Source organism: Mizuhopecten yessoensis, unplaced genomic scaffold (genome assembly GCF_002113885.1).
Source record: "Mizuhopecten yessoensis strain PY_sf001 unplaced genomic scaffold, ASM211388v2 scaffold716315, whole genome shotgun sequence".
Taxonomy (NCBI): Eukaryota; Metazoa; Mollusca; class Bivalvia; order Pectinida; family Pectinidae; genus Mizuhopecten; species Mizuhopecten yessoensis.
Genome location: NW_018480055.1, coordinates 496,751 through 510,587, shown reverse-complemented (window position 1 = coordinate 510,587; position 13,837 = coordinate 496,751). Strand labels below are relative to the sequence as shown.

Below are 13,837 nucleotides of genomic sequence, written 5' to 3'. Positions count from 1 at the left end.
ATAATACAGTTATTTTTAGTGGTTATATAAAATAAAATCCAAACCCCATACTTAAAGTTCCAAGTTGGATAAATGATGATATCTATTGCTTACTTATATAGGATGATTAAACTTATTCTAATTTGAAATATTCTAAGAAATTCCCTTATTTCAATTCATAGTACTTTGCTAAAAAAAATCGGACGTAAATGGAAAAATCAAAACGGGACACGGAATAAGTGTTGTAGAAGAACTAAATATGTAAGGTCTTGTTTGAATAGTTGACGGCCGTTTTGTCACTGCAAGTGACTTGTGTGCAGTATAGGATTTCCTTGAACCGGATCTTTGTAAATTATATCAGTGACTTTCAGCAGTGATTAATGAGTGTGTAATTGTGGGGAGACGGGAGTTTAAATCGGGTGTGAGTGACGGATATCTTACGTCATACCGGAGGGTGGAATTTCTCCTGGACCACGACCATGTCTGTTGTGTCAATCTTGATTAATGACGACTTAGAGCATTTAAACACTGATATTTTAATAATGATTTAAAGTTAACATTTCTGATATATGTCCTGGATTCAAATGGATTATAATTTGGAAAAAAAAGGTGAATTGAAAAAGAAAATCAAATTTAAATAGTATGCGGATATAGCATATTGGCAGAGTTTGGTTAACAGTTTAATGTTGTTCAATTCCACCGTGTGACTTCTGTCTAGCCCATGGTAGACCACCCATGCACAAGCTAGACCTTAATCTGAGGCTAGGACCCCGGTCCTGACATTGTTTAGACGTTTTTGACACATTGCGATATCCGGAGCCCGGTATCGTTACATGATATTACGCACGCCTGTCATCAGCCCATGGTCTAAGTCAGTCGAATGCTCCATTCAATGAAACATATTGTTTTGTAAGATATCGAGTTTCTCGATCTGCGTTTTTTAATGCAATTTAGGTTGAACATTTTGTCTAAATATGAAAAGAACATTTATCAAAAGGTAATTACTATGTTGCACAGACATTGATTGCATATGTAAGCTACTTATTTTTCGGTGTGTTGCAAGACAATAATTACGATAACAAGACACTGCAGGTACTTATCAACCTCAGATATTCATGAATAAAACAAAAATATAGATAACTGCAATGGTCCCTTTTCTCTCGAAAAGGCAACCAAACTCGAATAAGCTCATCCTGGTGTTTTATTGTACATCTGTTTGAATCGTTCAAGCGCCTCGTAACTTTTACTGAATGATCACGAAGAATTGTGTGGGACTTCATTTTTACAACAGGTATCGGGGAAAAAATGGTTAAAACATTTGTAAAACTTGAGTAAAATTTCAGTAAAAATTGAATAAAACAAGAGCGAAACTTAGGAACTGGCAAAATTTAGACGCCAACAAATCAAATATATTCAAAAAGAATATGTTCTCATTAAAACTTCTTCGTAAATTTCAAACAACGTGCGTTGTTTTTCAAGTTGATAACTTCTGTTTGACCCGAAAATCTTTTTTAACAAAAGATTGACCCGAATGGCTTTTTTAACAAAAGATTACTATCAATCACTTGTCGTTTTCTGCATAAAATGGCATTTGAACAAGCATATTATAGACTTTTGTCAGGATAACGCAGCGAGTATCCCAACTAGCCCTAAATAAACTCGGCTAGTTAGCGCAGGGTTTGACGTCAGATGGGGCAACACGCTGTGGTGCATGCTGGGAGATTGACAGTGACGGCGCGCCACCTAGTGAGAAGACACGGCGTTCCGCGATAAAACATCACTTGTAATAATACGCTTAACTAACACGTTCATCTCCTGTTTCACACAAACGTTTAGAAAACCTATTTGCTTGTGTTGTTTTAGCAACGACCATATGCGTTTTTTAATCTCTGTTTTCCTCAGATATGGAGAACACCAGAATACACAGCGACCAGCCACAAAACACAAGAGAAGCGTGCGGTAACATATGAAATAGAAAGTTGTGCTTAAATATAGTGATTATAGTTTGAAAATATTATTAATCGCGGAATAAAAATGATTGGCATCCGTTCAGACAATGTATGTCCGTCCCTCATGCGTTTCTCCGACCCAACCTAAAGCAATCCATATAAAATCCACTTTTCGCTTCCAAACTTTCCTATCTAATCTCGATTATTCCCTAAAACCACGTTTCCCTTCCAACTCTCCGTACCCATTTAACTCACTCCCTAAATATAACTGCCCTGAGGTCCCCAGTCAGCTTAATCCATAAACCCGAAGTCCCTCAAACTTTCCGAGATTGAATCAATTACTTCTGAAATCCAAGGTCTTCTTTCACTCATTCATCCCTTTGGTCTCTTCCTCTTCTAATTTTCCCTAAATCTTTCCGACTTTCTCTCCATCCATCTTTACATATCCCCTAAATCTTTCACTCTCCCTTCCGCATAGCTTCCCCCTCCATTCCACTTCCCGCTCCCCCGGTCACTCGCCTACCCCCACTCCTCTCATCCACGTTACACTGTACAATGCGCTTTAACTATTAAGATACCAGATGGTGAACAAGACAACATCGTGTTCCCCGATCAGAAAACGTGTAAACAACGCTCGCTCCTTAAATCTCATTACAAACTTCTATAACGACAAGTCCAAAATGGCGTCGACCTCTCAAACATTAGATTCAAGTCAAGTGTCTCGAAATCCATCACGAATAATCGTATTTATTGACCTTTCATCCCGAGAGTTTCCGAACAGATGTGTTCCGTGTTTAAAATGAGGCTTCCAAGATGCCGTGTTTGACGACCAAAGGTATTTTAGGACTAGTGATAGCTTGTATTATAATGATTTGCCGATTTTTCTTTAAATACCGATGATTACAAGGACGTTACACTATTAAGGGAGGCATGACACGAAATTCGATTGTAAGATATTAAAAAAGCAAACCTCTCCTTTGGAGAGCCTCCATTCTGGTCACATATATTTACTTTGGACTGCGCAGGTCGGTCCAATGCCCTGAAGTTCGTTGAAGAGCTCCCAAGGGAATCCTACACGTCATAACGAATCAGACGAAACCCTGACGCCGAGGACGCGCTAATGCCGGCTTCTTGTTTCTCTATAAATTACATTATTCATGCATTTGATTTTGAATTTACGAGAAATTGCAGAATTGTACAAGATTTAATGTCGTTTATAGTACACGCGACATGTGACAGACATNGGGGGGGGGGGGGGGGGGGGGGGGGGGGGGGGGGGGGGGGGTAGGTCAGTCAGAGTATTGGAGAGGTGGGTCCAGTTATAGTTCTAGCATTAATTATAATTTCATCGATTGTTTGTTTGCAGTTTGTTTGGGGTTTAACGTCCCCGCAACAGCGAGGGCGGGTATATAGGGAGAGACCGCTTAAAACAGAATGTTATCAGAAAAGAAAAAAGACCGGAAAGACAGGAAACGAAAATATCCCAATGCAATGAGTGCAGCGGATCAATGTTGGTCTCTTCTATGTCCCCTTCGTAGAGCACACGTAAGACAACCACTGATTATGTAGGGGCCCCGTGTTAGTCACCTTTAACGATAGCATGCAGTGTGACACTGCAGGTCTATTCTTAGTTTCTTCAATCCTATATATAGAAGACAAGGAAGAACCACCCTATTCTGCAGTGCTGGGGGAGGGGCGCATTAGTCACCTCTTTCGATCATGCAGTTGGAAACAGCAGGCCTATGCTTCCCCCGAACCTGCACGGATATCATCAACTGCAAGGCGTTCGTTTCGTATATTATTTATACTATTAAAACACGTCACAAGTCACCCTCTATCTTTGTACACTGCAGCGCCCTCTTTCGAGTAGTCTGTGCAGCGTACGCGTCAGTGCAGGTTGTTGAAAATAGACACAATGTATTTGGGAACCGATTGGTCACAATAAGATCCAACCCTGCGACCCCTGGTACCGTCAATATATTGTGTCTTACAGTGTATTTCTAGTTGTTTATAATCTCACATTACACTATACTTTGACGTGGCCAATCGTTACTATTACCACCAGTTGACCCGAGATTACCATTTTCTCCCACAGTTCACAGGTGCAATTCTGTTTTTGCTATGGAAAGGGTAAATCGAGCTCACTCATGCTATTATAATGAAGACGTCATCATCGCGTCATCACTTTATGCAGTGTAACTAGTCGCTCATCAATTGATAAGTGCGCGGTGCATTGAGTACACCATTACCACGTATTTGTTTTACGATAAGAAAGTTACAAGCGAAAAATAATCAGACACCAAGTGCTAAACTTTATCCCGAAGATTGATATTTCTTTTAAGGAAGTTTGACGTCATGGCAGTCCATTTTGACGTCATGTCCGGTCAATTCTGCGTTTATGGTGTTTTTATGTACGGTTATATTTTTTCTGAATAACCAATAGAACAAATAAAACGAAACATTGCTTGTTATACACACAAATTTCGATGCATTTGTTAAAATAGTTGTTTTATCTACTGGTGTTGCCTGGATACATAATCCGTGATCTTGGGCCTCTCTCCATTAGACCAACTCCACTGAACAGATAGTCAGGGCCATTCTCTGTGACATTGGTGCTCTCAATTACGTCCGGTTGTCATGACAACATCGGGTAGAGTCGTCTGACCTTCAGCGGCGCGTGATGACCTTTCCGTTTGAGCCTATAACGAGACGTGATTGGTCAATACATGATGACTCTCAATTTAAGAGCTCGAGTCTATTGTTTGAGTAGAATTCCGCCGATAATTTCTGGGATTTCTGATGAAGACACCCCACCCTGTCATTATCAGCGGCAGTGAGTGATAATGATTTTTGTAATTAAGTTTCACTTTCGCTTGAACACATCCCCGGTCTGACAGGAGACTATAGAAAGACCGGTGGCCCCCCGCTAAGTCACTTGACAACTGTCACCAACGCCGGCTCTAATTTGGACACGGGGATGTGCAGGGTACTTTCCAGTGAAAGGAATAATCTCGAGATACTCCGAACATATAGAATATAACGAGCTCGCAAAGAGATGGGGTAAATCTGACCTTTGACCTTGACGCGTCATTTAGGTCGAGAGCGTGACACTTGAGGGCTGTCTGTGAGAGGTTTTGCACGAGTTTAAAAACGAGATGTACGGTTTCTACGACTGGCCGTCACAGCACATTACGGACTATGACAGTATCTTACCCCCAGACGTCAGAGATTTCACAAGGATAACACTCACCATTTGTGTGCCCCGTCTGTATCTAGCTATTGAGTAATGGCTGAGGTATCAGTCGGCATTATGTGTCGATCGTGAGACTGAATGTAACGATTGCCTCCAGATAAAATGTTCTTTTACATCATAGTATCTCCCATTGCAATGCTGTAAAAAAGAGACATTGAAATAAAATTGACCGAAATCCTAAATTTCTACAATCGAGAAGATTTTCTGTTTTCTTGTTGGAGTTTTGAGTGAGAAACAATGACAAACTATTTGGGTCCCAGTATGAGTGGCTAGTGTCAGCATGTGTGTCCATGGACTGGTATCGTTGTGTACATTTGGAAGCAGTTGAACAATTAAGCTGTTATTCTTAGACATTACATTGTTCTGTTACAGATCATTCTGTAACATGCTTCAGTGTTTACTTATCACAGATCTACCGGGTTTAAACTTGTAATATTCCACTGTGCGTGTTATGGATCCCGGGAAAGTTCTCAGATAGACTCTGACACTTGTTCACTTCTCTAAACAAAAGTATAATGTGTCGTTAACGAAGAACAAATCCTGTCATTTTCAAAATAATCTAAACCTACTTAAACCATCACGATTTCAACTGCACAATACCGCACGAGCACTTCGTGCAAACACGACACAATGACATACAACTCGGCGTAGGTTTTACAAATATTTTATCATTTTCATATAATCAGTAAAAAACGAAATTTGAACAATGCTTTTGTACTTTTTCGTAAAATTGTCGATGCAAATAACTTAAATACGTTCTATAAAACCACAAAACCATTGTAAATACAGCAATATGGTGTACTGAAGCGGGGCTTTGTCAACTTAACTGTATCAAATAAAAGTGGACGATAAAAGACCCATTGTTTCCCAAATATTTGTCTGCAAACACGAGAAGGTGGTTTGTAAACAAATTAAAAGATATTAAATATCACAAAAAAGTGCGTCATACATACAGAGTCTTCGCTGTACGACAGGTGTAGGGATTAATTAAAGTCTGCTGGTTCAGAAGCATTAACAGCTTCACGGGTCGCTGACGAAAATTTTGAAATGAAACAAATTAGAAATGTGTCGAAAAATCGGTAAGTTTCTTGTAACAAGATTTAGAATTTATGTTGATATATGTTTTGTTAATATTGTTTGTATTTTAGTGAAAAAAAAACTATTTCTGTTAATTGTCAGTAAACATTTGGATTTGAACATCCGGGTCTCGGTTGTGTAAGGTTTTATTATTAATACATGACGGTTAAAATTCAAATGAGTGATATTTTCATAAACATTTTATCTCTGAAAAATATGCCATAGGATTCCAGATAAAATGTCCACAAAATGCTCGTAAGTTCTCATATTTCAACATAATATTAAAAAATAATTGTAAAAATTTCAAAACTGGAGTCTCCTTACAAATGGGCGCCAGGGTCTTACTATCGTGGAAATTTTAACAAGCTTGAAAACTTGGAAATAGCATCGCTTACCTCGAAACATCGAGTACACAATAAATACCTCAGGGACCTGATACAGGGTTTGACATTTACAACAAAGTGCGAGAGGAAATCTGACACAGTTGAATTCTTAGACTTTATTCATTTGTACAACAAATATGGAGGACGATCATCAGCGTATGTTCATCACTCTTGTTGTTGGCTCGGGTAGTAGTGTGCATGGGGTCTTTTATGTGCGAAGAAACCGGAATATCCGGAGAACAACCCACGTGGTCGGGCAGGTGACTAACCTGTTCACGTCCGATCGGGGATTCGAACCCCGGTCGTCTTGGTGAAAGACAAGTGCGCTATTCACTGCAATACCCTACCACCCAAAATATATTATATCTTCTTTTCTGCATTAAATGTCACGTGGATAGTGGATATATCGGTAGGTCTACATCACTACGTGATATCTGTTTACACCAATGACGATCACAGTCAATGGAAGTGTTCATCCCGACCGGAATTTAGCTCCACTGAGAGCCGATTTCGAGAAAATCATCGCCCCGATCATTCAGTCCCGCAGTCATTGACAGCGGATGCCTATGGGGTTGGTCCACACCTCCATATTTGGTATTGCATGCTAATTAAGACGACGGATGCCCATGTATCTCCGCCTCTTATTGAGACATCTTCACATAAAACACCCTGGGGTTATCTAGGTACAATGGAAAGTTGACTCCCAAGTGATTAACGCCTCTCGCTCACAACAATGGCGGAGTCAAATGTCGGGTGGTGGGAAAATACTTTTGTAGGAAGGTGTCACGTTTCTCAATAGAAGCCACCATCGGAAAGACTTCGTACACCGGAGCATCCATAATGAGATTTATAGATATTAGCAAGCTGTTAGCGCAGGTAACTACACAGTCACAGGTGTTACATATGTACCTGTCAATAAAGGTGAAATGTCACGCGGAGCCCGATTTCTTCTCTGCAATTTCAACGAGAATATTGAGTTTTCTTGTCACTGAAAGAAAATTTAATTAAAATATAAATTAATCGATAATTATATCGGTGTTGGTCTTATTTGAAAATAGAGCAAGCCTCACAATTTCATATTTTAAAAGCTTCTGTAGAAGGTGGTGTTTCGGTATTGTTTGATTACAAGAAATCAAATTAAATCTACTTAAATTTGGATTCTGATATTTTCACTCCACCCCAACCCCCTCTTTTATTTAAAACGTTGAAACGATGACTGTGTCTATAGTTCGTTTAGACCGTGTGAAATTTTCAGCTCAATTATAAATTCATTCAAACACTTCCATTGCCACGTATAAATGAACAACAACACTACCTGGTGATCACTACCTCGTGATCTAGCAAGTCTATCGACTGTGGTGGACGATGGCGTGTCCAATGTGACAAGTTTTTAACGCTATGCATTTGAATTCGAGAACATTTCATCAGTATTCAACAAGTTATGATTATCATTCAAAAAAATAGCCATTAGCATTCAAAAACATACAATTTTCAATTCGAAAAACTTGTAGGTTGCATTCAATACGCTGTGTTACACACCCGCATCGTAAAGTGCATTATGAGTTAAAACTTTGATAAGGAATAAAACTTGAATGGCAATCCGATTGTGAACCCGTTCCAAGACGTAAAATTGATAAAATAAAAAATAAAAATTGCATTTCATTGCTTGAAATTTATCACTTGATTTCTAATTTTCCAATATTTGTTGAAAGGGAACGATATAATTACATGTTTCAGTGCAAATGTAAATATCACATATACAAATCTTTTCACCAAATTGGGGAAAAATGGTCGTGATGTAGTTTGTTCTGAATAGCTTTCATATATTTATTTCAGGAAGAATTAAGATATACCTACATCGATCTAAACAGATTGAAGTTGATGTTAATACATACTGACGTCACAGCGTTTACCAACTGACGTCACAGCAGTCAACAAACAAGGTAATATAATTGCATGTTCTGGATGTTATTTCTTTTGATTACATATATATATGTAGGAAGTTATTTATTTAAATAATAATAGATCTTAATGTAGCAGGAATTCCTATTCCATTGTATGTAATACATACATAATGTTTTAGTACTGTACAATATTGTTTGGTAGAATTACAGTAGTCAACATCGTTTTAATGGCGTCACGTCCTCATGTTTTTCGATATCATAATCAGGGGAGGTAATCAAGAAAGGAAATGGGAAATAACAAAAGGAATTGTTTCACGCATGCGTCCTTTTTTATGTCAAAACAATGTTATCTCGGGCGAGGACATGTTAATTATCCTGGCGGTCAGCTCTGTTGACTATTCCGGACAATAGGCATGATATGAAAATAGCCGTGATATAAGTCAATTATTGTTCTCCTTCGACATAAATTGTAAAATGATTATATACACGCAGGATTCTGGGGGCAGTCAGGGTGACAGGGAGTCACGTGACTGTCACTCACGAGTCAAACTCCGACAGTAACTCGAGCACCGTTCCATTAACAGAGGAAGCGGTAATTAGGCTCCGATAACGAGCGCAAGAATTTAATTACGGCGTACAGCATCTACTGTCCATCCGTCCGTCACTCACGTTCGGGCTAAACAATGATGGTCAACGGACCGAATAGGTATTTATCAGCGATTTATGACCACGTTTGTTTGCTTCTTGTTCCTGAAATGAAATATTGACACTAATAGAGCAAAAAATGTCGCTTGTAAAAAGCTGCAAGGGCTTTATTTAATATTGATTGTCTGCTTTTTAAATATCACTATTTTAGCCCTAGATGTTTCTTTAGGCCAAGGAACAGAAGTGTTTTGTTTCAAATTTCCGCTTTAAAAAGATGTATTACTTAATTTAGTGCTTCAGACTTTATCAGTGCTTGGTAAGAATTAGCGAAAGCATAGATTTAGGATGAGTACGAAGAAGCAGACAAATCGATTTTTGTTTGTCTTCGCATTCCTTGGCATTTTCAATTTCTCACATCAAAACTCACGAAATCGCATGTCATACTTATCCTGAAATAAATATGTTTGATATAGGCTACATTTTATTTTGGATAACAACATCTTGTTTATTGATGTTTTAATAAAAAAAAAACTTGAACCAGATACCAACATTTTTTATATGGACTAGACTTCTGTGCATCGGTTTATAAAGATTGTCACCTCGTAAAGATCAGTTTTGGTAAAAGTCCCAAAACCATCTTTCATCGCACCTGCCAATGTTGGTTCGCTGGACAATCGTGACCCCTGGACAGTTAAGGACCTATTTTGGGTGACTCGGCATTTCCCGAGTACTTCATTAGAACGCTCCCCTGTAGTGTGTCCGGCATGGCCATCAAAACTCCCGTACAAACGGACATTGTCCGAGTCTTCTGCTCGCTCGGGTTTCCCGGTCAGATGTTTTTGTTGTCCCCTGGGAATTGTTACAATCGACTACTTTAGTATTGTGCTTTGTTTGTTATCAAAAGTAGCGTTTGTGTAAATATGGCATGTGCTGTACTCCAGCGATCTGTTGTTTCCTATCACAATAATGGGGGTCCTCGGGGATGGGGACAAAGATCCCACAGGACGGGGAAACATGTATGTGGATTTCTCAAGGCATGTGACGTCACACACAAATATAGAATGACTCGGACTGTCTCCCTCTGATTGGATAGAGTGGATTATTGAGTTCGGAATGCATCGGGTGTTATCACTGTTGCCTCTCGGAAAGATTGCATAGAGCTCGGATTGTATAGTTTTGTCGTAGGGACAGAGAGTTCTCGAAATAATCAAATAAACACCCTTTTATAACAACTCATAGTACACAACCAAGAGATTAAAGATGCATACGAACGGCAAACTGCGCATAGCAACCTATATATTTAGTGTGGTCGACAGGCCTGACTTCATCGGTGCAAGCCAAAACGTTTTCCGGTTATTAGACGTTTGCAATATTGGACAGTTTAACGTGTGCTTATTCCTTTCGTAAAACGTTCTCCTGGCTGTGAAAAGCCGACAAAAGATCTCGAAAAGATGATTCATAAAATCCAGGCCAAAATTGCTTGTTTAATGTATGATTCAGCGGTTATTACCGTATTACTTCAGACAAATCCTATTACACGACGAATGTGGATTACGGTTACTTCATTAAAACCAAGAGAGGGATTTACCTTTAAACCATTTCACACAAAAAGTGTCCCGCAGGTGTAAGTGTTAGTCGAATTACGTATTATAAGTGTCTAATAACAGGTGAATTCTACACCTGACACTAGTTACAATCTTATAACACCTGTATTCTACACACCTGTTGCGCGTGTCTGATTATTGAAGAGGTGCCAGCCTCAGATCCGCAGTGACGGCGGGAACCTTTCTGTAGGTATGGCCCCTCGGGGTGGGAGAAGTGGTTAGAGACACGTATCTTATTTTGCTAAAATACACGATTCCTTTGATGACATATCTTACATCAATTTAACGAAATAAGTTTGATAAACCTTCTTAGTTGTGATTTTCGCATTTTTTAGTACACCATTATTTTCCCTTCCGACACACGCAGGCATACACACATAGGGAGATATTAGCCAGGTGGCATATGACTAGTAGTTAGCGCCTGATTAGGAGGCTCTTGCGAATTCCTCTAAAATTGTATTGATTAGTGTATCTATGTACTTTAAAGCGCTTTAGAGTGGCTTATTTTAGCTAGATAGGGCGCTATATTAAATGTTGCAAATTATTATTATTTTAGGAATTAGTCTACGAATTGTAACTTCCGCCATAAATTAGCCTGATTTAATTTACGTTCTGGACCTTAAGGAATGGTTTCGTGGGTTAAGTGCACCTTCGGCAACTTTCGGCAAGGCTTAGTCAGCGTTTTGATCAATAGTGGATTTAAATTTTCTTGAAACAATAATATCATTGTACAATTATAGGTATCTCATCTAGTAGATATATCCTTTTTAGATAGCTCTAAAGTCCATACTCCGATAGTCCCGATAATGATATTCTTCTTTAATTATGCTTGAAAGTATTTTTGAACCTATGTTCCAAAATAGATAGAAATTGGTCAGAACTCGGGTCCTTTATCCCTGTTTAGTTAATAATATAATTTCGTCCTTGCATTATACCGTAATGGTGTTTCGTCGACATTATAATTGAATCCGTCGTCACAAATATCGCACCTATGTAGCCTACCACAATACAATAGACATAAAACGACATAGAAATTCCAATAAACACATGTATAACTACATCTAAACGATCCCGCCCCCTCCTCAAGTAGAACATGTCGCTGAAGTTGTAAATTTGTCAGTGTCGACAAACTCATGCTTAGTTCCGCTTGTCAGCACGCCCCTACGTTAATCGCCGAACGAGTACGCCTTTGTGGGCTACACAATTGGCTCGGCAGGGGGCGGGGCGGCTATTCAGCGAACATCGCTGGAGAGCCTGCCACATACTTAAAACTTAATAGAACTTAAAATTTAAGGAGGTGATTTGGATGACATTCACTTCATCGCGGATTTGTGCCTGGTACGCTCTACTGAACAAATACAGGGTCTAAAACGGTCCCCTTCTCGTTAACAAAAGGTGCGCGCAGTAGGACACGGAAATAATTAGGCGGTGATTTGGCTGTCTCCTTCCGCACATATGCTGCTAGCGATCCGTCAGTTTACGACATCTCCCCCTTGTGAATCCGATGTTGTAGGTCCTCCGAAAATTCTTGAATTGTTTCGTTTCAGTGCTCTATACCCTAGGGATTCAGCATATACCCTAGGGATTCAGCATTATATAACAGGGTTAGCTCCCCAGGCTTCAAAACCGTGTTCGTCGACATTTTCTAAAGTGCAATTTTATGAAAAAGTTAGGTCCCCGGGTAATTATATTTGTTTCTCATGATGGACTTTAGACAGAAATCAAAAGCTATTTTTTTTATCTGAATTTAACGAAGCTTTGAAAAATTGTATGAAAATAAAGGCTATCTCATTCATTGCTTTCATCTCTATGATCTCTTCTGTCTTTCAAAACTCTCTTTTTATTTTATTTTGTTTTTTTCGTCTATGTTCCTTGTTTTCATACAATTAGTTTGATTGGCATATGTCGCTATCACTATCAATGTAATACTGTAGTTGAGGAGAGGGCTTCTATAAGTTTTTATAACTTGTGCCCAATCCATTTGATTATATCAATAAAACATGTTTAAATCAAAAGAAGGTTTCATCGAATTGTGAAAAGACCAGATTTTACAATAGAATGTCGTGCATGTCAAACCGTTTCTCATATGTCAATATTGCCAAAGTTCATTTTTTGTCAGAAAATGTCAAAACTTGAATATCTGCACAAACAGGATTTTTTTCAAACTCTTATCTTGAATTATCTTCATATCAGTGAGAGGAAATATGTAACACCTTAGCAGATGTCAGTCGTGTGCTTCTTGTCGTCGTACGTACTTCCGCTTCCGGCAATTTGCCCGAGGATATTTTCATGCGCCGTGGAATATTGTAACACCATGGCCTATACAAGCATGTCATGGATTTATCAGATTATAATTACCTTTATTCAATTTACTAATCGATTTTTATGACATCTTACCTGAGCACGGTATCTTTTTATCATGGTTATAGAAACACTGCCTCTATAACAATGTTGTCGATCAATCGCTCGGCGGTGACAGAAGATTGTCGGTTCTTGCCCTCTGGAAATGGCGGAGACAAATTAAAAACCTACCTACATATTTACTTGTACGTTTCCCGTCAATATACAATCAACAAGTGATACGTAACGTGACAAATCGATCATTGTATTGGACAAACGCTCGGGATTAACTGATCATAAAATTGACGTGAAGGACATCGGTTATGAATCAAAAAACTATTTTATTACCCAGGAATACAAATATATGGAGGTCGAGTGTGGAGTTATTGAAGGTCATGTGTAGAGTTATTGAAGGTCATGTGTAGAGTTATTGAAGGTCATGTAGGATATTTTGAGTTTTCATCCACAAATAGTATTTTCAATCTTGAATTCAGGAAATGCTATTAGCACAAATGTTGGTCTATTTTGAAAATGATAGACTTTGTCACATTCAAGATCTTGATTTTAAATGATGGTTCGTCATCCACATATAGACATATGCAAATATTTGTACCTACAATTTGGATATCACATGTAAATACATTAATGGATGCTGTGCATAGGTGACGTTGTAATCAATATGTATATAGGGGGCGGGGAATGG

The 13,837-nt window shown here is 38.7% G+C and overlaps 1 protein-coding gene across 8 annotated transcripts in view; it reads left to right on the top strand.

Moving 5' to 3' along the window:
• LOC110442966 (frizzled-5-like) overlaps window positions 1-13,837 on the top strand; it is a 144,302-nt gene that overhangs the window by 102,486 nt on the left and 27,979 nt on the right. For 6 of the 8 annotated variants that reach the window (XM_021486865.1, XM_021486863.1, XM_021486864.1 and 3 more), the window contains one exon: window positions 8,478-8,584. The exons of 1 other annotated variant lie outside the window; for it this stretch is intronic. The gene's annotated coding sequence lies outside the window, so the exon portion shown is untranslated. Of the gene's footprint in view, window positions 1-7,447; window positions 7,518-8,477; window positions 8,585-13,837 lie in introns of those variants that run through there. One more of the 8 variants, XM_021486871.1, reaches the window with a different exon arrangement.